Source organism: Grampus griseus (genome assembly GCF_964374135.1).
Source record: "Grampus griseus genome assembly, chromosome: 6".
Taxonomy (NCBI): domain Eukaryota; kingdom Metazoa; phylum Chordata; class Mammalia; order Artiodactyla; family Delphinidae; genus Grampus; species Grampus griseus.
The window spans coordinates 52,812,184-52,839,830 of record NC_139000.1 but is presented as its reverse complement, the minus strand read 5'-3'; the positions used below and the strand labels follow the sequence as shown (position 1 = coordinate 52,839,830).

At 40.0% G+C, this 27,647-nt stretch overlaps 1 long non-coding RNA gene across 2 annotated transcripts; it reads left to right on the top strand.

The window, feature by feature from the left end:
* Nucleotides 1-3,436: 3,436 nt before the first annotated feature.
* Nucleotides 3,437-25,836, top strand: LOC309824079. Of its 2 annotated transcripts, none has more exons than XR_014296888.1 (10): nucleotides 3,437-5,504; nucleotides 5,998-6,090; nucleotides 6,203-6,539; nucleotides 7,180-7,260; nucleotides 8,715-8,774; nucleotides 10,185-10,318; nucleotides 10,984-11,185; nucleotides 12,316-12,497; nucleotides 12,797-12,956; nucleotides 24,199-25,836. It is a non-coding gene; the product is annotated as an uncharacterized lncRNA (long non-coding RNA). The 2 variants fall into 2 exon arrangements; XR_014296889.1 differs by having other exon boundaries at nucleotides 12,797-13,019.
* The last annotated feature ends 1,811 nt before the right edge of the window (nucleotides 25,837-27,647 follow it).

Genomic DNA, 27,647 nt, shown 5'->3' with positions numbered 1-27,647 from the left:
TTTAAGGCTTGGCTGTCCAGTGCAGTCACTACTAGCCATGAGTGGCTATTAATTAAGCTTTTGAAATGTGGCTGGTCCGAATTGAGATGTGCTCTACATGTCAAATACACAGTGGATTTTGGAGACTTGAAATGGTAAAAGAATGTAAAATACCTAAATAATAATTTTTAATATGATATTGATTACCTGTTGAAATGATAACATTCTGGATATGCTGGGCTAAATAAAACACATAATTAAAGTTAATTTCAGCTGTTTCTTTTTAATTTTTAAAAACTGTGCTACTAAAAAAATTATGTGGCTCCCGTTAAAGATTTCTGTTGGCTAGCACTTAGTCTAAGATGATACAATGGAAGTTCAAGCGGGGTGTAGGAGGGAGGCACGTCATGCAGCCTGGGGTTGAAGGAAGGCTTCCTGAAGGAGCAGATGCATCCTGAGCTGAATCTTAAAGGATGAGCAGAGGTTATCCAGGCAACGACAAATCTAAAGGGCATTCCAGATGGAGGTAACAGGAAGGCGTGGAAAGGATGGTGTTTATGAGGCACTGGAAGCAGTTGGTTATTCCACAGCATAAAGTATGGTGAGTTGGGGACTGGAAGAAAAAACTACCAGAGAAGTGAGGTCTAATTTTCCCATCATTTAACATCTAGCTGTCATTAAATGCTCTGGTTCTTGTCTTATACTTGAGGTCTGGTTATGTTTCCACTATTGTTTGAAGTTTTAGACTATCAGCCGTGGAGAGTTGGAAAGTTATGTCTGTACAAGAATAGGGTTTTCCCAGAGGACGGGACTAATGAATGCACACATGATACTTGGAAGGCAGGATGCCATTGTCCCCTCTGCAGTGAGTCCTAAAGGTGGAAAGGCAGCCTAAAATTGCTGCCTAGAGTGTAGGACTAGTGAATGAGAATCAATATAGGAAGCCAGAGCTTTTGATTTGCTCTCATTCATTGGGTTCAAGGAGAGTATACATGGCTGCACTCACACTCATTGACCTGTCAATGGATGTCAGTAGGACTCCGCCCCCATAAATGTCCACCAATAAGAAATATAATCATTTGTCAGATTATATTAATTTGGAAGTGCATTATACCATTCTATCACAAATCATCCTCAGGTCTTCTGCCATTACTAACTAATTATTACATGGTTATTTAGTAGACCGTGAAAGAGCACGTGGAAGAGGAGCAGCAAAAGAAGACTCTGAAAACCGAAGCAGATGGAGAAACTGGAGAGTTAGTATCTTCCAGGTCTGCTTCTCACTCAGTAATACACATAAGAATTACATGGGATCTTGTGAAAATACAGGTTCTGATTCATTAGGTCTAGGGATGGAAGCAACAAACCGCACTTTTTATCAAGCTCCCAGGTGATGTTAATGCCACCGGCCCACAGACCTCACTTTGAGCTGCAGGGTCTTAGAGTCTGTTTAGTACAGTCCTTTACCCAGGGCTGCAGTCTCCATTGCAACAGCCCTGAAAAGGAATTGGAAGCCTCTGCAGGAAGACCTCTGGTGTGCCTCACCTCCTGTTCCTTTGTGGGATGAGTCTGATTGTTGGAAGAGTTTTGCCTTGTCCCTAGATGCTATCTGGGAAATTTCTGTGCATTGGTCCTTGATCTATTTTTGGAACCACTACGATAATGAATCTAATCTCTCTTTCTCATGATAGCCACTTGGAAATTTGAAGAGCATTTGTATCTTCCCCTTAACTCTACTCTTCAATGGGTTAAATCTCCTCATCTCCTTTAGCTATTAATCACAGAACCCTCTGGACTCTCCCAGGAAACAGTGTACCTCTCCTAAAGTGTACCTCTCACAATGTTCCAAGCTTTGTCCAAACATCAAGATGTAAAATGGGTTTATTAGCTCCCTAGCTGTTGATTCTCTGCTTCTGCCGGCGAGTCCTCAGTCTTGGTTGGTTGGCAGCCATGTGAGACTTTAGATTCAGAATGAACTTGGTTGATGAGGAAAAGCCCTGTTTTTTCTTGCTGTTGATTCATCTAGCACTTCCGGAGTTTATTTTTATTTTTAAAAAAAGAAGCTGTGATGACTTCTTTTCTGGTTATGAAATAAATATTTGGAAATGTGGAAAATGTGAACAAGCAAAATGACCATTATGAACATGTTGACGTACGTAAGCCTAATTGTTTTTATGCACAGGGATGCGTATGTATTGTCAGTGGCGTTTTGCAGTGGCACTGAACCATCCTCTGTGAACATGTTTCATACAACATTTTTATCAGCGACATATTTAATCATATCAAAACTTCGTAGATTATTCAACTAGTTCCCTGCTGTTGGACATTTAGGTTTTGATTTTTTTTTTGTCATTGTGATCAATGCTTTAATAAACATCCATGAACCTAAATTTTTTTATTTTCATTTTTTTATTGAACTACAGTTGATGTACAGTATTGTGTTAGTTTCATGTGTACAGCAAAGTGATTCCGTTTTTATATATATATATTCTTCTTCAGATTCTTTTCCATTATAGGTTATTATAAGATATTGAATATAGTTCCTTATGCTATACAGTAAATCCTTGTTGCTTATCTATTTTACGTATAGTACTGTGTATCTGTTAATCTCAAGCTCCTAATATATCCCTCCTCTCTGCCCTTTCTCATTTGGCAGTCATGTTTGTTTTCCATGTCTGTGAGTCAAGAACCTAAATATATATACATTTTTTATTAAGGTAAGTTCCTAGGAGTGAAATTACTGAGCTAAAAGATATGACATTTGAAGTTGTTTCGTTTGTTTCTATATGTCATATTGTCTTCTAGAAACATTGTACTAATATGGATGTGTTACTAGCAACAATAAGAACACCGATTTTTCTACACACTTGCACTCATAATCATAAAAAAGTCTGATGGTTTGAAGAACAAAAACAAATGATATTCCATTGTTTTATTTGCATTTTAATAGCTAGTGAGAGTGAACATTTTTTTGCTTGTCTATTGCCATTTTAACTTTATCTTTTGGAGAATTAACTATTCATATCTGTTGCTCATTTTTCTGTTAGGGCATTTTTATTTTTCTTAATGGCTAGATGGCTTAGAGTAGTTATTTTAGTGCAAAGAATATTTATCGCAAATAATTTTCTCAGTTTTATTTGCTTTTTAGTTTTGTATTTCATTATAACTGGATGTGTTCTGGATTATGTCTTCTGTCAGATTATTCTTGATTTATAGAAAAGTTATATTTTTGTGTGTGTGTGTATGTGTTATTTAACTGGTAAGCTTGCTAAACGTTCATATTCATTTGAAATGTGTTCTAAGTTAATTTTGAATTTCATATCTTTTTCTTGTCTTATTGTATTAGCTAGAAATTCAAGAACAGTGCTACATAATAGTGGTGGTAATGGGCATCCTTGCTTTGTTCCTGACTTTAGGAATACCTTAAAGTTTAATTATTAAACATGATACTGGCTTTTGGTGTGAGATATGTGTCAAAACAAGTATGTATTTGCTAAGTAAATATCCATTTATTAGATATTTTTACAATTTTAAAATTTAACAGTAATTCCTGAATTTTATCAAATATTTTTTAGCATCTGTTTATATGAATGTGGTCTCTCTCTCAGGAGCTCTCTGTCTCTCTTGAAACAATTGCAAATTTGGAGAAAAGTTGTGAGTACAGTACAAATGACTATTTTTCCAGAATCATTTGAGAGTTTGCTGCTGACATAATACCCATCAACTCTAAATACTTTTGTGTATATTTTCTACAAACAAGAAATATTCTCTTGCATTACCAAGATACAACCACCAAAACTAAACACCGAAACATTACTATCATCAAATCTGTAGATCCCATTCAAGTTCTGTCAAATGTCCCAGCCACTTGGCAATGACACCCAGTTCAGAATCACATGCTGTCCATACAAAAAAATTATACACAAATGTTTATAGCAGCATTATTCATGATAGTCCAAAAATGGAAGCATCTCAAATGTTTATCAGTTGATAAATAGGTAAAAGAAATGTGGTATCTCCATGCAATAGAATATTATTCAGCCAGAAAAGAAGGATTGAAGTGCTGATACATGATACAAGGTTCATGAATGAACCTTGAAAATATTATGCTAAGCAAAAGAAACCAATTAGAGAAGATCACATATGATATGATTCCATTTATATGAAAGGCCCAGAGTAGTCAAATCCATAGACTGAAAGTAGATTAGTATTACCTAGGGATTGGGGGGTGTTGGGAGAGGGAATGGGGGTGACTCCTAATGGGTGCAAGGTTTCTTTTGGGGTGATAAAAATGTTCTTAAATGGTGGTGATGGTTGCACATCTCTGTGAATGTAGTAAAAAAAACATTGAAATGTATACTTTGAAAGGGTGAAATTTATGTGGTGTGAATTTTATCTTCATAAGGCTGTTATTAAAGAAAGGACTTGTATGTTGCATTTACTTCTCATGTCCCTTTGGTCTCCTTCAATATGGAACAATTGTGCAGTCTTTTCTGGGCTTTATTGACCTTGACACTTTTGAAAATTATGGGCCAGTTCTTTTGTAGATGGTTCCTCAATTTTAGGTTGTGTTCTTCACATTGTATCTTATCAAGTGGTACATGATTTCGATGTGTCCCATTACTGATGACGTTCAATTTGATGAGTTGATTAAGGTGTTGTCAGGTTTCTCTCCTGTGGAGTTATTCCTTTCCCTTTTAAATAATTTTATTTTGTGGAAAGATACCTTGAAAGGGTATAAAAATCCCATTCTTTATCAAAGGTGTATTCATTTATTATGTTAGTGTGAACCCATGCTTTCATATTTAATTTGTCATTAATTTGATTACTCAAATTAATTTTTTGATGTCAAATTATCCCAGATTTGACCCACGGGAGCCCGTCAAGCTGGTATCTGTGTCCTTTTAGTGTATCCCCTTCATTCCGTGAATGATTCCTTACTCTCTGGTATAAGAAGATGCTCTAGTTCATTTTGTATTTTTGCCTTCCCCAGCCCTAGAATCAGCCATTTTCCCAAGAAGCCCCAGTTCCTCTTAGGAGAAAATGTTATTTAGAAACTAAGAGTTGATCTCTAAGGTATGCTCGCTGCTTTTGGGGTTTCACTGCTCCAAACCCCTCTCAGTGGACTGAGCTAGAGGATATATGTAGGTTTCTGTGTACCTACACACACACTTATATGTATGTGATTTTCTGTATTATCTGTGTTTGTCCATCCACCCATATGTCAAAAAACATGACTTTATAGAGATACTTTTACCCCATTCCAACTCCGTAAGTTTGAGTGTTCTGCGTTTCCACATTTGTAGCTCCCTCCTCTGAGAGTAAGAAATCTGACTTCTGTTATCAGTAAGAGCGTTACCTATGTGATGAAACCCTGTGTAAAACCAGTCTTCCATCTACTACCACTGTTCTCTCCTCTGTGTTTGCCCTTCTCACCACACTCAAGTTCTAACACACACCCATTTCTTCTTGGCCCTAGATACTGGCTTTTGGATTGAATTGGTCAGGAAGGGAAAGGGGACAAGGTGAGAAGGAGGAGAAAGCTGTTTTTCTCTTTTGACTTATAATTTAGTGAATTATACTAATAGGTTTTTCTAATATTGACTCATCCTTGGACTTTTGCAATGTGCCCTGCTTTGATTTCTCTACTCTTTCATTTAAGATTTCTTGATAAGTTTTTTTTTAACATTTTAATTTTATTGGAATATAGTTGATTTGCCATGTTGTGTTAGTTTCAGGTGTACAGCAAAGTGATTCAGTTATACATATACATATATTCATTCTTTTTTAGATTCTTTTCTTGTATAGGTTATCACAGAATATTGAGTAGCATTCCCTGTGCTATACAGTAGGTCCTTGTCGGTTATCTATCTTATATATAGTAGTGTGTGTCTGTTCATCCTAAACTCCTGATTTATCCCTCCCACATTTTGCTTTTGGTAACTGTAAGTTTTCAATATCTGTAAATCTGTTGCTGTTTTGTAAATAAGTTCATTTGTATCTTTTTTAAAAAATTAGATTCCACATATGAGTGAGGTCATATGATATTCATCATTCTGTGTCTGACTTTCTGCAACATGGATTGACCTAGAGATTATCATACTAAGTGAAGTAAGTCAAGGTTTCTTGATAAGTTAATTTATTTTGCTCATCTGAAAAAGCCTTGACATGCTAGAAATTTTCTTAGACATTCCCTTAATTTCATTCTCTTTGATTTCTACAGGGGGAATACATGGCTTTCTCCTCACTTCTTTGCGTTTTTCCAGTGCCTTTGAAAGTACCACCAGAATGATGACTGCATTTTCAGTGGTGGAAATTATTGCTATGTCTCAGAAGCAAGGAATCACAGGATATCTACTTTCCAGTGGTGATATATGACTCTCATAAATGAAAGCCACACCATCATTTATAACACCCTAATGAGTTTTTTTCATAGAGACAGAACAGAGATTCCTAATGTTTCTTGGAACTTCCCAAAAAACAGGGCAAGAAAAAAAAATTCAACTAAATGCCTGTTTGTTAGCCCAGCATTGGAAGGGAGCAGCCTTAAAGAATAATTGGTGAGTAAACCCACACCAATACCACTGTCCTTCATCTCCTTCAGATCAGCCTGATGCAAAAGAATTTGTTGGAGCCCACAATCTTCTTTTAAGCCAAGAAGATTAATTGAAAAGATAAATATGCTTTGCGAAGCACTTGTATTTTGAGGAGAGATGGAATTGCGGAAGTGCCATGTAGACGTCTATCATTCTACAAATCATGATTATTGTCAGTGACCTGAAACCTGGAGCATGTTACGAGGGTTAAATAATGTCCATAGTTTTGCTCTCGGGAATGGTTTCGTTCCCCACCTGATCGTTACCACACTGCCTTGAGTCTTTTAGGCCTAAAGTACATAAGTTGCTTATATTTATCTGGGTAGTTGGTTAATTTTGGAGATAACCACCTTGCAGGTATGATTTTCTTCTGCTGACAGAGAACAAAGCCTGGATTCTTATCCTTTTTATGTTTCATTATTCATGCTTTCTTCCTCATCTCCTACCAACCCTCCTACCAGTTCTGTTTAAAGAAGATATTATTTATTATATATGTATGTAGATTCCTCCAGAAAGATCTAGCTATGCCCAGGTTTGCTTGTGTGAATACACATATACCCACAGTATAAGTGTACTTCAGTATGTTTTTTTTCCCCTTGACCAGGTCGCTCCTAAGAAACCATTAATATAACAAAAGCTGTCAAAAGATATGAAGGAAGAAAGGATGGTACTTTTTGATTATGAGGTATGAATTTATTTTTGCATGAACACTTGACCACTGGGGAACTGTGCCTTCCTGTGAAATGCATGCTCCAGCCATGCCATTGGCTCTGGTGACCCACAGAGAGGGTAATCCAATTATCCAGGTAAAGAAATGTCTGAAAACAAAGAATAAATAGCAGTTATGTTTTGGAATTAAGCTCATTCATAAAACTGGTAGGTCACATTCATTTCAGAAGTACATCAATTAGAATACTGTGTGAGGCTGCGATTAAAACATTCATTCATTTGTTCATTCAACAAATATTTATTGAGAGCCTTCCATGCGCTAGACACTGTCCTAGGTGCTGGGGGTGTATTAATAAGCAAAGACAAACATGGTCCTTGCTGGTAAATTTAACAACTGGTTTTCCAGAAACAAAAGCCCTGTCTTTTGAGTATTTGCCAGTTTCAAGGTCTCCATGTTCTGCATTACCTGGCACAGAGTCAGAACTCAAACATGGCAACCATCGTCATCATCTTTCTGTCTCGATCATAATTCTCATCAATATTATGTATGATGATTGTGCTTTAACAACATACTAAAAAGAAACTCATGATCTACGGAGGTAAATGTCCAAGACACGTGTTTAGGAGTGTGTGAGTGTGTGCGTATAAAGGTAAAGAAAAGCAGAGAAGGGTCTGAAAGGATGCACACTGGATTTGGTGTGGTTACCTCAAAAAGATGTGGGATTGAGTGGAAGTTAACTATCAAAGTGGGACTTCTTTTCTTTTCTTTTACTAAAAATCTGTAGTTTGAATTTTCATGAGTATGGATTAATTTTATAATTTTTAAAGAAAATTTGCACTGTCCAAGTTAAACAAGCATAGCTCTCTCACATGATGGCAGTCCAACAGTGACCAAATGCCTAGTAGATAAAGGGCGGTTATTATGGGAGAGTCAGGTACCATAATATATGAATCATTGTAGATGGAGTCATCCTTAAATGATTGTTAGGTGGTTTTCCTGGCGAAAAGTGACTTCAGCTGTTGACAGAAGATGAAATAGAATCAAGACACTTGACAAGTATTCCAGTTGCTGTAGAACAAACCACTCCAAAACAGCAACTTAAAATAATGACAGTGTTTATTTTGCTCACAGATTTGCAGGTGGGGTGGGGTGGGGTGGGTGGGGACATTTTGTCCCTTCTCTGCTTGGCATCAGGTGGGGTGACTGGCGGGCGGAAGGTGGAATCATCTGAAGGGCACTCACTCGCGTGTCTGGTGGTTGATGCTGACCGTTGGCTGGGACCAACGTGGGGCCGTGGCTGGAACACCTACGTGTGGTCCTTCATACGGCTGCTCATCTTCCCCACAGTATGGTGGCTGGGTTCCAAAGGTGAGTGTCCCAAGAGAGAGCCAGGTGGAAGCTGTATCAGCTTTTATGACCTAACCTTGAAAGTCACACAGCATCACTTCCTTCACATTCTCTTACTCAAGGTGGTCGCAAAGCATTGCCCAGGTGCCGAGAGAGGAAAACTGGACTCTCTCTCTTGATGGGTAAGTAGCAAGTTCTACAAGAACATGTGGGACTGGAAATACTAACGTGGCCATTTTTGGAAAATACAACGTGCCCCAATAAGTCCTCTCCTTTCTAATGTGGTCTGTACTACATACGTACAGAGCAAATATGGAAACTTGCCCAGATCCTCTTGGCTGCCCTGCTACATGTGAGTATGTTGCAGTTTCACCTTTACTCCAAAAACCATATTCATGCATTGTGAAAGCTGTAAATTCTTATGTGAGAAACAAAAAGAATTTTAGTATTATAAGATTCTATTTCCCACGCTTAGCACAACCATGGTTTTTAAAACAATCTCCCTGTGTACTGTCAAATTTGCCTTAACCTAAAAGGGAGATTGACACATTACAGGGATGGGGAAAGTCTACCTTTATTGGTTGGACTCAGGAAGCTGGTGGGTTTGTATTATTTTTATCTCTGAGCTTACTTGTCAAATACAACAAAAGATAGAACACAGAAGAGAGATTCATGGAAATGAATGGTTTGCAATGGAATTTCAAATATTCTTCTTAAATGCACATTGGTGTTATTACCTACCAGCCACGCTATTCAAGACTATGTTAAGTCCGTTTATTTTTAAAATTTTAGTTTATTTATTTTTGGCTGCGTTGGGTCTTCTTTGCTGCGCACGGGCTTTCTCTAGTTGAGGCGAGCGGGGGCTACTCTTCGTTGCAGTGCGCGGGCTTCTCATTGCGGTGGCTTCTCTTGTTGCGGAGCCCGGGCTCTAGGCGCGTGGGCTTCAGTACTTGTGGCACACGGGCTTAGTTGCTCCGCAGCACGTGGGGTCTTCCTGGACCAGGTCTCTAACCCGTGTCTGGCAGGCAGATTCTTAACCACTGCACCACCAAGGAAGTCCCAAGGCTATGTTAAGTTTAACATGTTGAGAGTCAGATGCCTTTCTCATTTTTTGTTAAGGTTTGAGTCAACTTACTCATTTGTATCCCTAGTGTCCTTGGTTCCCACTGGGGCATGCATGCATAGAAAACATATTTACATAGAGTGGCACTTAGAGAATTGTCAGAAAACATCCAATTAATGGAGTCTACTAAGTTCAAATCTCCTTTTACTTTATGGTATGAATTATTCTCCCCAAATCAGCTGTAAATTAGATCTGCAGGGATTCTAATTTTTAAAAACTCTATTACTGTTAATTTTTATTTCTTTGAACACAACCAAGTTCTTTCCTCATTGAAGATGTGGTCATCATGTAACCAAAGTCTTAAAAACTAAGCTCTTTTGGTGATTGACATGTGAAACAAACAAAAAAGAAAAAAACCAGACTTTCACATTGCCTTTTAAAGTGTGAAAAACAGCTTGTATCCATGGTTGGGTAAATCAGTCAAATTGAATTTTAACAAAGTTTTGCCTCCTAATATTTTCTTGTTTAGACTCAAGACAACCATAAGACATTTCGTTTTAGCTCAGTCAACATTTTATTCTTCAGAAATTTGTTAAAGACTTGAAACTTTTTCCAGTCTGTTCTCTGCCACCACTACAGCGCCAAAGTAACAAAAGGAGCAAGGTCAGTGCCTGTATCTTCCCTGAAACTGACAGCATAAATGGAATTCAAATATTGTGAGCCCAGATTCTTACGTTCATTGATGTATCCTTGTAAAGAACATTTACTGATATGTCCAGCTCAGACAGTTATGCGAACCATTAGCCAAGACAATAAACATGGTTGTTCTTCAGCTCACCTGGGGGAGCTTTTATAAAATACTGGTTCTTTGTTCCACTCCCGGAAGATGTTGGCTCACAGGCCAAGTATGAGGCCAAGGAATCTATACTCTACAAAAGTCCCTCTTATGATTCTGGGCGTCAGCCCATGGTGGGAATGACTGAATGAGAATTTGCTAACTTTTAAAGTAACTTTTGTGAAGTAAGATGTTTTGCCTTGATAGGGTTTTTATAGCTCAAAACAAAGTGATACTATGTTTGAATTTCTATCCTTGTTACATTTTACAATAGGAATTCAGGCTTTATCTAAACTTTCATATATTGACTTTACAGTAGAAGCTACAGCTTTATTTAAAAAAAGGGGGGGAGATGTAGTTCATAACTCTCATCATTATTTCCGTCTCTAGCTTTGTATTTGGGCTGAAATATATTTTATATGTAAATAATGTTATATATAATAATAATGATTACTGTCATTATCTGGTAAAATTTTTCTTTTACATCCTTTAGGCTCCTCTAGCTGGAACTCATGAAGTAAATGAAGAACTACAAACAATTTATTATGGTTAGAGGATATGAATGGGGCATGCCTCATAAAAGTGGAAATTTTTGTATAGAGCCACAAAGGATACCTAAGATTTCTACAGATAGAGGAAACAGAATAAACAAAGGCACAGATGCTTGAACTTGCCTGGCACATTCAAGGATGTAGGTAAGCGTAGCCAGGGTACGAGATAATGGGAGATATCCATGGCTTAAAATATTCAATCTTCAGCAGTGGGGGCAAAGAATTCTGTCTCGGTTCTATTTCCAGTTGTCTGGAGTGGCTTTTTGAAAAAGTATGTTAAGATGGATTCTGAGGATGCATCTGGCTCTGAGGTTGATTAGGGATCAGCTATGGCCAGAAGACCGGGCAACAGAAAATCAGTGTATTTTCTATTCCTAGTCTACGTGCTGTAACTTTTGGGCATGTATTCTTGATCTTAGTGTTTTCTTCCACACTTTCTCTTAATTTGGTATATACATTCAATGTCTTTGTCCTGATTTTAATTCTCCCTGTGGTATCTTAGATTATATATTGATCTTTGAGGGGTTCATGAAATACTGATCCTTTGAGAAAGATGTTTTGCCTTAGGCTGCCCTTCTAACCCTATGGGTGGGCACTGTGAGTGGACTTTGCTGGAACATATTGAAGTGGTGAGAACCAGATGACTACAACCCAGTGTTTGCTTCTGAATTTCTGAATCAGCGATCGAGTCAAAGGGTGACTGATGAACTGTTAAGCTGATTTGCTGCATTTATGGGTTTCCATTTAAAAGCCGATGGGGCACAGACATATGTTTCTCCAGAAGAAAAAGAGCTAACATAGAAATTAGGTCCTACTTCAGTTTTACCAAGAAAAGTTTACACTGATTGTCAAAGCACCTGTATTATTATACATGTAAATATTGATTGATCTAATCAATTTACCAGTTTTCAGAAACAAATCTGGATACTTAACATGCTGCAAGGAAATTTTAAAATGCATATTTACTTCTTCAAAACTAATTTCTGTGAAAGCTCTTTTTGTTGTTCCCACTTTTTTTGGTTACATCTAGCAGTCTCACTTGGACAAAATATATAGGCTCTTCATTAATACTACTTGAAGACTTTATATTTAATTAGCATGTGCTTTCACTTCTAAGGCTTTCTTGGGGCCACATTTTAACACTCTGAAATCGGGCTATGTGCATTGTAATCCCTGTGAACATTTCGTGTCGCATTTTCCGTGTCTTTTCCTTCTCTGGCCTCCCCATACCAAAAAGCTTTTAATAAATCTATGCTGCTTCTTGGCTATTTTAGAATCAAGGAAGTGTGGAAAGTGCATGCGAGGATGGATGACTTTCTTTGATTTTGCCAAGAGGAGAGAATGAGAACTTGATAAATAAGGCAGAAGAAGAATTGCTTTGACGGGAGATTTCGAAACCATCTCTCCTCTTCCCCTGCATTTTGAATGGGGCTCCGTGAACATCTGAAAGCTGGAAGTGGGTCATGACTTTTTCTGCAGTGTCTTAAAGGAGCAAAAAATGATGTATCAGCTGCTTACAATCACTTTACTTCCAGTATTTTAAAATTGGTTTAGTAAGCTAATGATGTCAATCATTTCTGGTGCTAGACGGAACATTTTTACCTAGAGATTAAAAACCTTAGAAAGTTAAGTCTTTTCTAAGAATTTTTATATTGGAGTACAGTTGATTAACAATGTGGTGTTAGTTTCAGGTGTACAGCATAGTGATTCAGTTATACATGTATCCATTCTTTTTCTAATTCTTTCCCCTTTTAGGTTATTACAGAAGATTGAGTAGAGTCCCCTGTGCTGTACAGCAGGTCCTTGTTGGTTTTCTACGTTATATACAGCAGTGTGTATACGCTCTGCCCCTCTGTCTCCTGCATACCCACTGCCACTGTCCAGACTTCCCGCATCCTTCTCCAGGACACTTCAGGTAATGCCTGTGTTCATTCACTGTCCTGCAGAGAATGTTCTTCCTCCAATATTCTCCATTCAGGTGAGCTCACCAGTTTTCAGAAAAACAGGTATGATCTTTATTTAAATATAGTTGATTTATAATGATGTGTTAGTTTCAGGTACACAGAAAAGTGATTCAGATATATATATAGATATATTCTTTTTTAGATTCTTTTCCATTATAGGTTATTATAAGATATTGAGTATAGTTCCCTGTGCTATGCAGTAGGTCCTTGTTTGTTATGTATTTTATATATAGTAGTGTGTATATTTTAATCCCAAACTCCAATTTATCCCTGCCCCCCCACTTTTCCTCTTTGGTAACCGTAAATTTGTTTTCTAAGTCTGTGAATCTGTTTCTGTTTCATAAATAAGTTCATTTGTACCATTTTTTTAGATTCCACATGTAAGCAATATCATATATTTGTCTTTCTCTGTCTGACTTACTTCACGTAGTATGATAATCTCCAGGGCCATCCATGTTGCTGCAAATGGCATTATTTCATTCTTTTCTATGGATGAGTAGTATTCCATTGTGTGTATGTACCACATCTTCCATTCATCTGTTGATGGACACTGAGGCTGCTTCCAGGTCTTGGCTATTGTAAATAGTGCTTCGGTGAACATTTGGGGTGCGTGTATCTTTTCTTTTTTGAATTTTATTTATTTTATACAGCAGGTTCTTATTAATCTCCCAGTTCATCCCACCACCACCACCCACCGCCCCTGCTTTCTCCTCTTGGTGTCCATACATTTGTTCTCCACATCTGTGTCTCCGTTTCTACCTTGCAAACTGGTTCATCTGTACCATTTTTCTAGATTCCACATATATGTGTTAACATACAACATTTGTTTTTCTCTTTCTGACTTACTTCACTCTGTATGACAGTCTCTAGGTCCATCCACGTCTCTACGAATGACCCAATTTCGTTCCTTTTTATGGCTGAGTAATATTCCATCAGATATATGTACCACATCTTCTTTATCCATTCATCTGTCAATGGACATTTAGGTTGTTTCCATCTCCTGGCTATTGTAAATAGAGCTGCAATGAACATTTTGGTACATGACTCTTTTTGAATTATGGTTTTCTCAGGGTATATGCCCAGTAGTGGGATTGCTGGGTCATAGGGTAGTTCTATTTTTAGTTTTTTAAGGAACCTCCATACTGTTCTCCATAGTGGCTGTATCAATTTACATTCCCACAGACAGTGCAAGAGGGTTCCCTTTTCTCCACACCCTCTCCAGCATTTATTGTTTGTAGATTTTTTGATGATGGCCATTCTGACCGGTGTGAGGTGATACCTCCTTGTAACTTTGATTTGCATTCCTCTAATGATTAGTGATGTTGAGAATCTAGCCATCTGTATTTCTTCTCTGGAGAAATGTCTATTTAGGTCTTCAGCCCATTTTTTGATTGGGTTGTTTGTTTTTTTGATATTGAGCTGCATGAGCTGTTTGTAAATTTTGGAGATTAATTCCTTGTCAGTTGCTTTGTGAATATTTTCTCCCATGCTGTAGGTTGTCTTCTCGTTTTGTTTATGGTTTCCTTTACTGTGCAAAAGCCTTTGAGTTTAATTAGGTTCCATTTGTTTATTTTTGTTTTTATTTCCATTACTCTAGGAGACAGATCCAAAACGATATTGCTGTGATTTATGTCAGAGTGTTCTGCCTCTGTTTTCCTCTAAGAGTTTTAGAGTATCAGGTCTTACATTTAGGTCTGTAATCCATTTTGAGGTTATTTTTGTGTATGGTGTTACAGAATGTTCTAATTTCAGGGAATTTTAAAGGTTGTCCCATCCTGCCATATCCTGTAAAAACCTTCTTCCAGCTTTAGGTCCAGAGTTCTGCTTGATATTTCCTCAGCCTCATGAATATGGGAAGTTCTTAGCCACTTCCTGCCCCATGACTTCTGACCTTAGAGCAGCAACCTTTAAGCCAAGTTAAATTTTCTAGTTGCCATAGACAGATAAGTTGCTTAATGCTCAGCAAGGCATAGGAGATATTTGGGGCTCAGACAGACTGCAGTTCAAGCCTCAGTTCTGCCATGTCTTAGCTGTGTGACTGGTCAGGTTACTCAACCTCTCTGAGCCTTATTCATTTATTCACATCATTCCAAAAATCATCAGTATAAAGGAGGCTTGCACATCTAGAAAGCGCCAGCTGTGGCCTGGATGCTGAGTGTACGTTGCTAAACAAAACGGACATATGGTTCCTGCTCTCTAAGAGCTTAGCTCGGGAGGATGCTTGAGAATGAGTTGCCAGTGACACTCCAGAGCGTACGTTCTCCGGTAGGTTAGCCCAGGCTTGGAGATGCAGGCAAAACTTCTGGAGAAATTACATCAAAGCTGAAGTGCGAAGAATCACTCGGGGTAGTCAGGTGGTGAGGAATGATCACGAGGGCCTCAACTTTCTTCCCTGTAAAATAGAGACACACCTACATAGAAACCATGAATCTAACACACCAGAACTGTGCCTCGCAGGTCAGTCTTGGGCTGGAAAACATGTAGTGAACAGGTACCCTACTAGGCAGTGGGGATGGGAAAATGAGTAGGTTGCTGTCTCTGTGCTCCTGGGTCTTAGAGGCTTGAGGTCTACCTCTAGCTGCGAGGGCTGCCTCTATTACTGCTCTTGTCCCACTGTATATTGTACTTGCCTGTTGTCATGTCTGGGTCTTGAGACCATGAGCTTAGCCAGGAATGCTTCTCTCTTATCCACTGTCATATCTTCAACGCTGAGCAGTTCCTAGTGGACCTTTGCTCTTCTTATCCGCCGTGGCTGATGTGGTAGGTTCCCTGTCACATCATCTCTCCCTCACCTTTTCAGCTTACACCTGCCCAACTTTCAGCTGCTCTCCCCACTGCTTTGATTTGCCTGAAGGTTTGCTCTGGCTGATGAGGGCCACTCAGCTCACTAGTAGGGGAGGGAAGCCGGGAGTGCAGGAGAATTAGGGCCCACCCCAGCTGCTCTCAGCAGCTTGGGGTAGAGCTGGTGTATAAATAACTCAGCTCCTAGGCCCTGGAATGACTCTGAGACATGTCTTCTACACTGGCTCCAAGTCCCCCGTAGAGGATTTAGATCTAGTTACCTCATAGCAATAACTCGATTGATAAGTTACCCTCCCTTCCTTTCCCCACTTCCTTACCAGTGATTCCTGGGATTTTCACAACTCCCAAAGAAACCACTTACACTTGAATCCTTGTCTCAAGGTCTACTCAGGCATCCAAATCTCTATCATATGTTTAGGGAATTCTGCCTATAAAGAGCCCATCTCCCATGACAGGAATGGAAAATGTCAGATACACTTGTGGCCAGGGTTGGGCACATGACCTGGGCATTGAGCATTAGATGTACCCATCTCCACACTCTCTAAATTGGAAGCTAATGTCATGAAGAAGTAGGAGATGCCCAGATTTGATTCTGTTGACAGATGGCAGCAGGGACAACAGTTTGAACGGCACCTTGCAGCATCCAGTGTTGCTGGTACACATGGCACGACCCAAGACCTCGAGCATGGCTTCCCCCACACAGTGTCACCTGGAGATTTTTGAGCACTGTTCTTTCCCTTGTAGTCTCGGAGCCGGGTTCTGGGGTCCTCTCGGAGAGTCTTTGATCTCTCCAATAGCTTTCGTGGTAAAATCCTTTCCTGCCAACATGTCAAGGGTGGTTTCTGTAGCTTGTAACTAAGAATGGTGTCTGTGTCAGTCAGGATAGAGCCAGGAAAACAGTCCTCTAAATCTTGCACGCAGATGGGGTTTAATAATTTAATACAGATAATAGGTTAAAAGGGTGATGGAAAAGCTGGCAAGCCAAACAGGGAGAAAGGAAGCAACTCACAGGTCGGTAATAGCTGGAAGCTGCTACCACCACTAGGGCTGGAGGGGCAGTGGAGGAAGGGAACCCATCATCTGACAGGAGCTAGAACCATGTAGGGGCTGTGCAGAGGGTTGACCAGTGAGATCCAGGAGCTGAAGCTCACAGGAAGGATGGGCAAGAGGGAGAGAAAGAAATAGCTGGTCTTCTTTCTTTTTCCCTCCCTCCAATTTTACACCGTACCTCCCATAAGTTGGAAGTAATTACCAGAAGCTAGAGGGCAAGGGAGCCTATAGTACACAGCAGAACAGGGCAAGAGCCAGAAATAGACCTGAAAGCCGACAGGCAATTGCCATGCCCATGTGCTAGGAGTTCAAGTGCTCTTTGGCTGAATGAGTGAAGAGAATAACCAAGGAGAGGGCTGGCACCAGAATCTTGTGCTGTACCAACTCTTAAAAGAATAGGGAAATGAGAGGATTTCCCTTAAGAAGAAGCAATCGGAGAGAAAGGAGGAAAATGAGGCAAGAGTAAGGCCCTGGATGTCTTGGCTCTGAAGCAATCAACTCTGCCAGGCTTCTAACTGGACACCCACCAACTAGACCTGTGAATTATTCATCGAGTCTAGACAGGAGACTCAGAGCGCTTATCCAGGAGCTTTGAGTATCATAGCTTCTAATCCAGGCTATTCCCTGGGTAACGTGGGTTATTAAGTGAGGATAACAGTGCTTGCCAACTTTCATTGGGCAAGGTAAGAAACAACGAATAATGAAGAGTTTTAAATACTTGGCATCTTGATAACCAAGAGATGAGCGCATTCACTCACAGTTTGAATTGATGGTATCGTCCTCGATGAATTCCATGAATAAATGGAATGTAATCTCTTTGTTAGTGGCAGTGCGTAAGAGGAAGCAAAGGTCTGTGTTTGCATTTGTGAGAAGGAGCATGGTATACAGGCAAAGCTTCTAGGCCATGATAAATATTTGTTCCCTTCCTCAGTCTCCCTTCTTTTTATCATAGCTGTAACCTAGAGGGAAAAAAGTGAGAAAGTGAAGTACTGTCTAGAAAAAATGGCTGGGGTGAATCCCTTTTATAGGAAAATGCTTAAAACACCAAAAATCCATGGGCATTGTAAACCCAAGGCCATTTACTCAGGATTTCAGATGTTCTAAAAAAAAATTCATCTGCACTTATTTTGTTTCTTCAGTGTGAGGAATGAGGAGGTGAGGAATCCTCACTTCCCATGGGTGCCGTGAAACGTCTACTGGTTTCTATTTTCTGTGGGATTTCATTCTCAGGTGGTGTCTTGGTGTTTCTGTGACCCAAGCAAGGAGTCCCGTGACTATAGCACACTTTTGACACGGTTGGAAATAAGATCACCTCGAGGCCCATTGCAAAAGGAGCCGGGCCTCTGCCATGGGTCAGCAGCAGCCAGGAGGGTTGCCAAGATACGGTACAAAACACAAGACCCTACATCTCCCTCTGGGTTTCTGCAGCAGCTTTCTTGAACTCAGCTGTTGAAATTTCACTTCCTTCACTGAAATCCAAACACATCTGTCCCCCCAGATAGGAAAGTGCTTATTAAGTGACTTCCTCCATGCTGGCTAGGCTTGTGGTTTTATTCAGCCCTTACAGAGTGTGTGGGGGCTTCCCTGGTGGCGCAGTGGTTGAGAGTCCGCCTGCCGATGCAGGGGACACGGGTTCGTGCCCCGGTCCGGGAAGATCCCACATGCCGCGGAGCGGCTGGGCCCGTGAGCCGTGGCCGCTGAGCCTGCGCGTCCGGAACCTGTGCTCCGCAACGGGAGAGGTCCGCGTACCGCAAAAAAAAAAAAAAAAAAAAAGACAAGACAGTGTGGGAGCTGAGTACCACAAGGATACCTGAGTACCAGGGATGAAGGCAAAGCCCAGGGATGGGTCACTGGGGTGGAAGCGTGCCAGCCAGCACTGATACCTGGGGGCGGTCGTCAGGGTACTCACCGCTTGGCTTGGCTTTGAAACATCAGCTGGAGCCCAGGCAATATCAGGTCTCACTTAAGCTTCACCCTCTACGCCGTCTCTCTCATTCTTCTACTTGTCATGGACACAATCCTTTTCATCTGTTTAATTTCAGAGCACAACAGGGATATTGATTGCTTTATTTATGTGTTGGTCAGGTGCCTTCAAATATCAATTTTGTCATGACTTGCTGTTTTAGAAACTATGATTTCAAACCAAAATGTAATTTTTTTTTAAAATGAATGGTGGTAGTGTCGAGCCAAGCTTATCCTATGTCCTAGGCAGTGCCTATGTCCTAGGCGGTGGAGGTCACAAAGGGAAGCTCTCCCCTATGAATTTTTAGGATTGGGTTGCCCTTCAGGCCCTATTCCACCAGACCAGAAAAGAACCTTCCCAGAATAGGCGAGACCCATGTTCGGGGTTTGTATGATGGAATGCTAAGGAGGGCAACTCTTCCCTTCCTAGCATTGTTCCCAGCAGTGCCAACCCCATGGTGGACCCCCTCACCCTCAGATCCCTCGTGGAAGCTGGTGCTCTGGAAACCCAGAAGCAGAGCAGCCCCTGGTCCCCCTGCATCTGTCTCACTCACTCAGTCACTTATTACCCAAAGGGCCATCATTACCCATGTCCTGTTCTTTCAGGACTATTTTAAACATATTTCTTCATTCATGTTAATATTCCTCATTCTACATAGAATGCCTACCTCTGAGGTAGGTCATATCCCTTTACCCTTCCTCCATCCTTCTAATTTTTTACACTACAGGTTTTACTATTTGTGTTATCTGACAATGGAATATTCACTGTTGAGCCGAGTCTATTATCATTACGTTTCCTTTCTTATTCAATTGTTTTTTTTTCCTAGAGCTGATAAATTACTTATGTTTTAGAAATGTACTTACTTTTCTCTGTACACGTTGTTAATGTTTTTTCAGTCCCTCCGAGAGCCTGTAATATTCAAAACACTATTTTAACACATTAAGTAATGTATTTAATTTTTTAAGAAGCTCTGTGCGGTAGGTACATCACGATCCACATTTTATAGACGGGAAACATGAAGCACCGGGAGGCTGCCTGTGCTTCGTGGGGATGTAAGATCATTGTGGCAGAGGCAGCATTTGAGCCCGGCCCGTCTGGCTTTTGTATCCACGTTCCCAAACTGAAGCAGCACAGCCTTTGAGAAAACTTTCTACACAAGCAAGTTTACCCGATAAGCAATTGGTTTTTTCTTTTACACTAGAACTCTTTCTCCTGCATGTCCCTGTGCTCTCATTTTCCTCTGGATTTTGCTTGTTTACTATACCTGTACCTGCTGTCATAGTAGGATGGATTTTCAGTATCATCAAGGGAATTTCCCATATCTCCTTTCTGTACTGATTCCTCATTTTCTGGACATCACTTCTTTTGGGTGTACCTTATTGCTTTAGGGGGAAGCCAATCCTTTAGAAGACTTCTTGAGAAAAGGTGAATGGGAGACAAATAATTGTTAGATCTTAAATGTTAGCAAGTGTTTGTATTCTAGTTTGATAGCCCTGGGTACAGTGTTCACTGCCCTCTTATCCTCGATTGTTTACATGTGACCTTTTACTATCTTCCTGGTATTCTGAAATTTTACAGCAGTGGTTGGTATTTTTCATTTATTGTGCTGGGTGTTCGGGAGGACTTTTCTGCAGGTCCAGAAAATGTTCTTGTACTATTTCTCTTGACATTTTTCTCTTGTGGATCCTTACGGTAGGCTGTTGGGCCTCTGGGATTGGCCTTCTGCTTTCTTCTTTTTTTCTGTCCCATTTTTTAAAGGTTTTGAGGTATGTTCCTATTTGCCATATATATACAATACGCATATAAATGTATATTTATCCATGTAATTTTAGCTCTCATATTTACATTTCTAAGAATGCTTTCTTATCCTAATAATAATGTCTGCTTATTCCTTTTTCTTAATAGCATCCTGACCTTGTTTTAATGATAGCTTATCTTCTCTTTCTGAGGTCATTAAATATGTTTTTTTAAATTTTCTTCTTTTTAGTGAGTTCTCTCTTTTTTTTTGAGTTTTCTTTCCTCCTTGCTTCTGTTTTGATGTCTCTATCTTTTATGGTAGAGGCTTTCTTCAACTGTCAAGCCATCACTGGTTTTCTGTTCATATTGTAAAAGTTAGAATGCTGGAAGCTCTGTGTGCTTACACTTGGCTTGTCAACTGTAAAGTGCACTGTAGAGTAACTGGGTGATGAGTTGGCTTTTTCTTTGCTTTTTTTGTTTGTTTGTTTTTTTAACCGGTATACGGGCCTCTCACTGTTGTGGCCTCTCCCGTTGCGGAGCACAGGCTCCGGACGCGCAGGCTCAGCAGCCATGGCTCACGGGTCCAGCCGCTCCGCGGCATGTGGGATCTTCCTGGACTGGGGCGCGAACCCGTGTCCCCTGCATCGGCAGGCGGACTCTCAACCACTGCGCCACCAGGGAAGCCGAGTTGGCTTTTTAATTGGGAGATTCCTATGTGTCAGGACCTACAGAGTGTTCTCTAAGCACGTGACGTATTTATTTGTGTAAATGTGTATTGAAGTCTTGAGAAGATTGAGATAATTTCTATTACGGCAGCACAAACAAACAACAAAAAATTCACTGTGAGATATGTGGGTGGGTTCCTAATGTGGGTGGGTTCCTAAAGCTCTTCCTGCTATTTCTGCACCTTGGACTCTATTTCCCCACCGTATTGCTTATCATGGTCTCCTCTCCCCACTATTAAATTCGTACCCATTTTAAGGTAGAGCTGTTAGGTTCATGCTGACGTATGTCCTCAGAATAATCAGCTTCACGAATTCTTACGAATTCTGAAGACAGTTCTAGCCCAAAGGAGAATCTTTTTTTTTTTTTTTTTTGCGGTACGCGGGCCTCTCACTCTTGGGGCCTCTCCCGTTGCGGAGCACAGGCTCCAGACGCGCAGGCTCAGTGGCCATGGCTCATGGGCCCAGCCGCTCCGTGGCATGTGGGATCTTCCCGGATGGGGGCATGAACCCGCGTCCCCTGCATTGGCAGGCGGACTCTCAACCGCTGCGCCACCAGGGAAGCCCAGAAGAATCATTCTTAAGTTTGTGCCACATACCCAACTATTAGAGGTGAAAACTCTAGTAGTTACATGATAACTATCAAGAAACTTTACTTCTGGACTGGTGCCAATTCACATATACTCCTTATTTCTGTAATTACTGCATGTAGATCCATTCTACGCATCATGATAATTACATTTATCTTGATGTACCTCCTTCTCCTTGTTTCAGTGACTCTGCTGAAACCACATGTTTCTTTATCCTCTTGATGCCTGAGATTTTCTCCATTTGGGGACAGTCACACTAGACTGTCCCGCTATGGGACTTTCAATTTAACGCTCTAGACCTCTCGTCTAACATATTGTTGAGAGTTCCTCCCCAAGCCCTCAAGGTTATAGAAACTAGTTGTAGACAGAGCTGGATCCTTAAACGTGATTTCCTTTATGTGGACTCACATACTTGATCTTTCTGGTATTATTGTAACTTGACCTCCTAGCAGCATTTAATACACTGGATTGGTTTCTGCTTCTTAGAGTTTCCCTGGATACCACTCTCTCCCAATATTGCTGCTACCTCCTATCCCGTTGGCCACTCTTTTCTCTCCTCCTGTGTTAGGTCCACCTCCTCAACCTGACCTCTAATGTAAGAGTGCTTCCGGATCCTGTACTCACCTCTTCTCTTCTGTCTACCAGGTCTCTTTAGGTGATGCCATCTAGTCCATACTTTTATGCTAATGACTCCCAGACATTTAACTGTGTTGTATCCCCAGGACTCCTGACTCTAGTTGCCTCCTTGACATCTTCATACAAATGTTCAATAGGCCTCTAGTGCTTAGCATAACATCCTAACTACCCCTTACATACCTCTTTCTTCCCATTTTGGAAAATGGCACCAAAATCCAGCTACTTGCTCAAGCTCCTAATCTGACAGTTACCCTTGATTCATTTCTTTCACTTTACCCACAAAAACTATTTATCTACAAACACTATGGGTTCTACTCCCATAAATACCTTGAATCTGTCCAATTCTCTGCATTTTCTTGACTCTTACCTTAGACAAAGACATCATAATATTTCTTCTAGGCTACTGCAGTAGCTTCTTACCTGGGATCCCTGCTTCCAAGCTTGCACACAGCAAACTTTTAGAAGCATAAATCAGATCACGCCACTGCTTAAAATCCTCCAAGTTTTATGATTTACAGAACCATACATGTTCTAGCTCTGGTCTACCAACCCTTCCTTTGGTTCCTCACAACACCAGGCTCATTCCCTCCCTAGAGTTTTTGACCCAGCTCTTCCTCTGCCTAGAATGAGCTTCTCTCTCATTCTCACAGCGCACATTCAATATTCTCTTCTTATCTAAAAAGTCACCGCCTCAGAGAATCCTTCCCAGGGTACCCACCTAGAGTACTTATTCAGTCATTTTCTCTACCATCAGCCTATTTTAATTCTATGGATAACACTTATTCCTCTCTGATATTTTTGTTTGTTTATTGTCTGTCTAACGCCCACCACTCCTTGAGAGAAGTGACCTCATCCATCTTTACTCAACTAGTATCATCAGTGCCTGGAACTAAAAAAAAAAAAAATCACTCAGTGCCTATTTGTAGAATGAATGGATTAACAGATGGCCTTAGAGGCCATCTAGTCCAACTTCCTCACTTTCAGAGGTGAGAAAAACAGAGAGAAAAGCGACTTGCCAAAGATGATGTAGTTCTCAGGCTCTTTGGCTTATTGTTTTAAATTTGTTCATTGTTATGGTGACCTCAACTACATCCCAAAGCAACTATCTTTAATTATACTCTTGGCTCTGCCAATCTCATTTGTTCATCATCTCACCTTAGGGTCATATCTTATTAGTGTTATCCTACCCAAGGGTGTTTGGGATAGGAGCCAACTCTACATTCTATTGTGTCAGTTGCCATTAACACAGGTCATATTTTTCCCGGGGCAGTTATAAGCTTTTTTTATAAACTTAGAGAACTGACTTTTTGGCTGTTCTCACCTGCTGACCCACTAAAAACCCACCTTTTTACCAAACTAGATACTTGATAGTGTTTATGTGTAGGGTAGAATTATAAATCTATTTTGTCATCATGGTAGTGGCCCAGTTTACAGGGTAATCATGGTTTGGCAGAAAGACCTTCACCTTGGGAAGCCTGGTTTTTCGTCCATTCTATTACTCAGAAGCTGTCTGAGCTTAAGCAAGCCCTTAATACTCTAAACTTCAATTTCGTAGCCTGTCCAGCTTTGCCATGAGCAGGGAGAAAACAACAACAACAAAACCAAAAATACCAATAACCACTCTCTCTCACTTCCTCTCAACCACTCTCTCTCACTTTCTCTCACTCTCTCCCCCTTTTTTTTTTTCTTCTAGTTTTTGCCCGCACAGCATGCAGGATCTTTTTGGGATCTTAGCTCCCCGACCAAGGATGGAACCCGCACTCCCTGTAATGGAAGCACAGAGTCTTAACCACTGGATTGCCAGGGAAGTCCCTCTCGTCCCTTCTTTATTTGGAATAACAATATGAAAATTCACTTCACAGGGACTAAGTGAACTTATTAATAAACCAGTTAGTTGGATTAAATCAACTCATGAATGAGAAGACATTTTGCTAAGTGTAAAATGCATTACAGATACAAGGGATTAAATGTAAGGGATTGCTTACATTAATCAGTTTCTAATGTATTAAATATACAGCCGTCAGTAATTGTGATTTTGGTTAAGTCCCTGTTACATGTCAAACTTGCAAAACAAGTGTCTTCTTATCCCGTATACTTTTGAATAATGATTTTAATTATTCTTTTTAATAAAAGTACTGTGTTCACTGTAACTAATCCAAATGATATAAAATGAAAATGGAAAAGTCTACTTTTTCACCTCAAACTCCACAAGTATAAGCCCCAGAAATAAGCAGTTAGCATTAGTTATTTTTAGTTACTACTGTTACTACTCATAATAGCTAACATAATGATAGTTTAATACTTCACTGTGAGTCTGATGTTGTTAGAAGCACTTCATATATGAACTTATTTTGGTGCTTACAATAACCCTATGGCTTAAATATTACTGTTATCCTCATACGTGAGCAAACTGAGGCACAGAGCTGGGAAGCTATCTGCCTGGTGTCACACAGGCATTTGGGCTCAGGCAGACTGGCTCCCAAGTTCACGCTCTCAGTCACTATAAGCAGTGTATCTCGGACACCTTTCCTTTTGCGTATACAGAGATCTACTGCGTAATTTTAGTACCTACAGAACACTCCATTGTGTGATGGCGCTTATCAGCTCCCAATTGATGAGAATTTTTATTCTCTTCCACGTTTTTCATTATGAGAAATAAACTGCTAAAAATTAAAAATTGAACTGCCATGAACAACCTCATACTTCTGTGTGAGTGTGCCTTGGCATATACTTCTAGAAGTGAGTAGCTGAAACAAAGGACGTGTACACTAAACTTTTTGAGCACCACCACCACGTTGCCCTCTGTAATGATTACTGATTTTCACCTGGAGTCTACCAACCACCAGCATCACTGAGCGAACTGGTTATTTTTATGTGCTACTGTTTTTTTCTCTAATTGTGTTTTACATCTCATTGCTCTGCTGTTTGACAAGGAATTTTACCATATGGTAAACACAGCATTTGGGGAAAGCTCCTCCTAGGCCTGTGGGGTGATGTCTCTGCTCCTGGGCATAAGGTGAGCAGGAATCCAGGGACCTTCCTGCTTGTGCTGCCTGATACCTGAGGCTCTGGAGCAATTACTGTGTGACTGTTCACCTTGGCTCAGCCTGAGAGCTACTGTGACAGATTTAGGGGCTCTGAAACATTTATCCAAGCAGAGCCTCTAAACCAATATACATTTTCACTCACATGCACCCTAGGGAGAGAAGGAGAACTCTAGGGAGTGAAACTCCACAGAAATGTAGTCTACCCCGCACTTCACCCTTGGAAACTTCTTGAGAAATGAAATTCATTTCTTCCAATCCCAGGTCTGTCTTTTTTTAACCAGTTTTTCTCGGTGGGTTGGTACGGAAAAGTACATTAATAAAAGGAAATTAACAAGGTCCTTCAATCAACTACTATTTCATTATTTGCTTTGTAAGAGAAAATATTGAATAGTCTATGGTTCTTGCCTCTAAGAAACTTGCAGTCTGCTCCCACCTTTGTAGGTATGGAGGGTGGAGAAATGGCTTGAATTTATAAAGGAAGGAATTTAGAGCAATAAGGAAGAACATAGAAGGAAAACTAGTAATAGTATTATCCCTAGTTTCCTGATGATAAAAATAAAGCTTAGAGAGATTCTTGATGATAAAAATAAAGCTTAGAGAGATTATGTGACTTAGCAGAGCTTACTCAAGTAGAAAGTAGTAAAGTTAAACAGTTCAAACTCTGGTTCCAGTTTCAAAGATCACATATTCTCTACTGCACTTGCTGGTGGTCTCCAGACCTAACTAATGCAGGGTTCTAGTTTCAACTACTTAACATATTGACGTCCTTCTGTGTACTACATGCACACAGAAATGCTGGATAAAATATAACAAAACTGTGATATACATTGCCAAGGAAGAAAGGGAGGGAGAGAGAAAGGAAATTCTTACAGGCCAAAAATAAAGAAGAATCTCATAACTGATATGGTAAGTGCATGAGCTGATGCCAGAACGAAACAGAGGATATCAGACATGGCTATATGACCTAACGGCTAGGGGCTGTGGTTTTTAACACATGTCTAGAACAAAAGACTTGCCTTTGGGCTTGTGAAAGGGGAGGAGTTGGAACTGAAATTCATGCATAAAGCTGGGACCGAGGAAGAGCTGCTCCCACCATATAAAGGGACTATGAAACATCGTTCACTTACTACAAACGCACAAGTGGCAAAATTCTCACTGATTAGATATCTGGATGGGAAGAAGTTCCACACAATAAATGGCAATTTAAAAATCTATGTTATGCACGGGTGTAGAATCCAAATCTTAGACTATTTTCATAGAATAGGAATCCCAAATGGAGATACTGATGGAGACACTGGAAATATTTCAGACCAGTGAAACTCCTGGAATCCTCAGAAAAATCAAATGTAAGACTTCTCTGAATGGTTACCACCAAATCTTACAGTACACACAGGGATTCCACAGGGAAATATAACCTAGCCGAAAATATGCTCACAATTAAAAAGTACAGATTAAGTAAGAAAGTGGTTCACAACATGGGAGAGTCAGCAGATACAGGTGGGAGGAAAAGCACCACAAGAACCTGAGATATAATGATCAAAAGCTGTCTGTAAATTAAGTATATTTACAATCATTGAAGAGATAAAGGGAGAAATAACAACCCTCATAAAAAAAACGAGGGCATTCAAAAAGAACAAGCAGATATGAAACACAACCCAATAGAACGATTCAAAGTGAAAAGTTGTGAATAAAATTAAACACAATGACCAATTTAAGAGCAGATTGGGAGTTAGTTATAGAGAGAATTGATGATATGAAAGATGTATGTGAGAAAATTACCCAGAGGGAGATAAAGAGATATGAAACCCAAAAGAGAGGTTAGGATAAATGGATGATTAAACTAGAAGTTTCAATTTGCGTCTAATGGGAATTTCAGAAGGAGAAAATGGGGAAGGGGCAATATTTTAAGGGAAAATAGCTATGAATTTTTCAGAACTAAGAAAAGCCATGAAACCTCAGTCTGAAGAACCACACTGAGTCTTGCACAATATAGAAATCCACTGCTAATCCTGTGAAGACTGGAACACTGAAGAAAAACAAACTCTAGTTGAAAAGCAAGTAGAGAGAAAAGACAGATAACATGCAAAGGAACAAT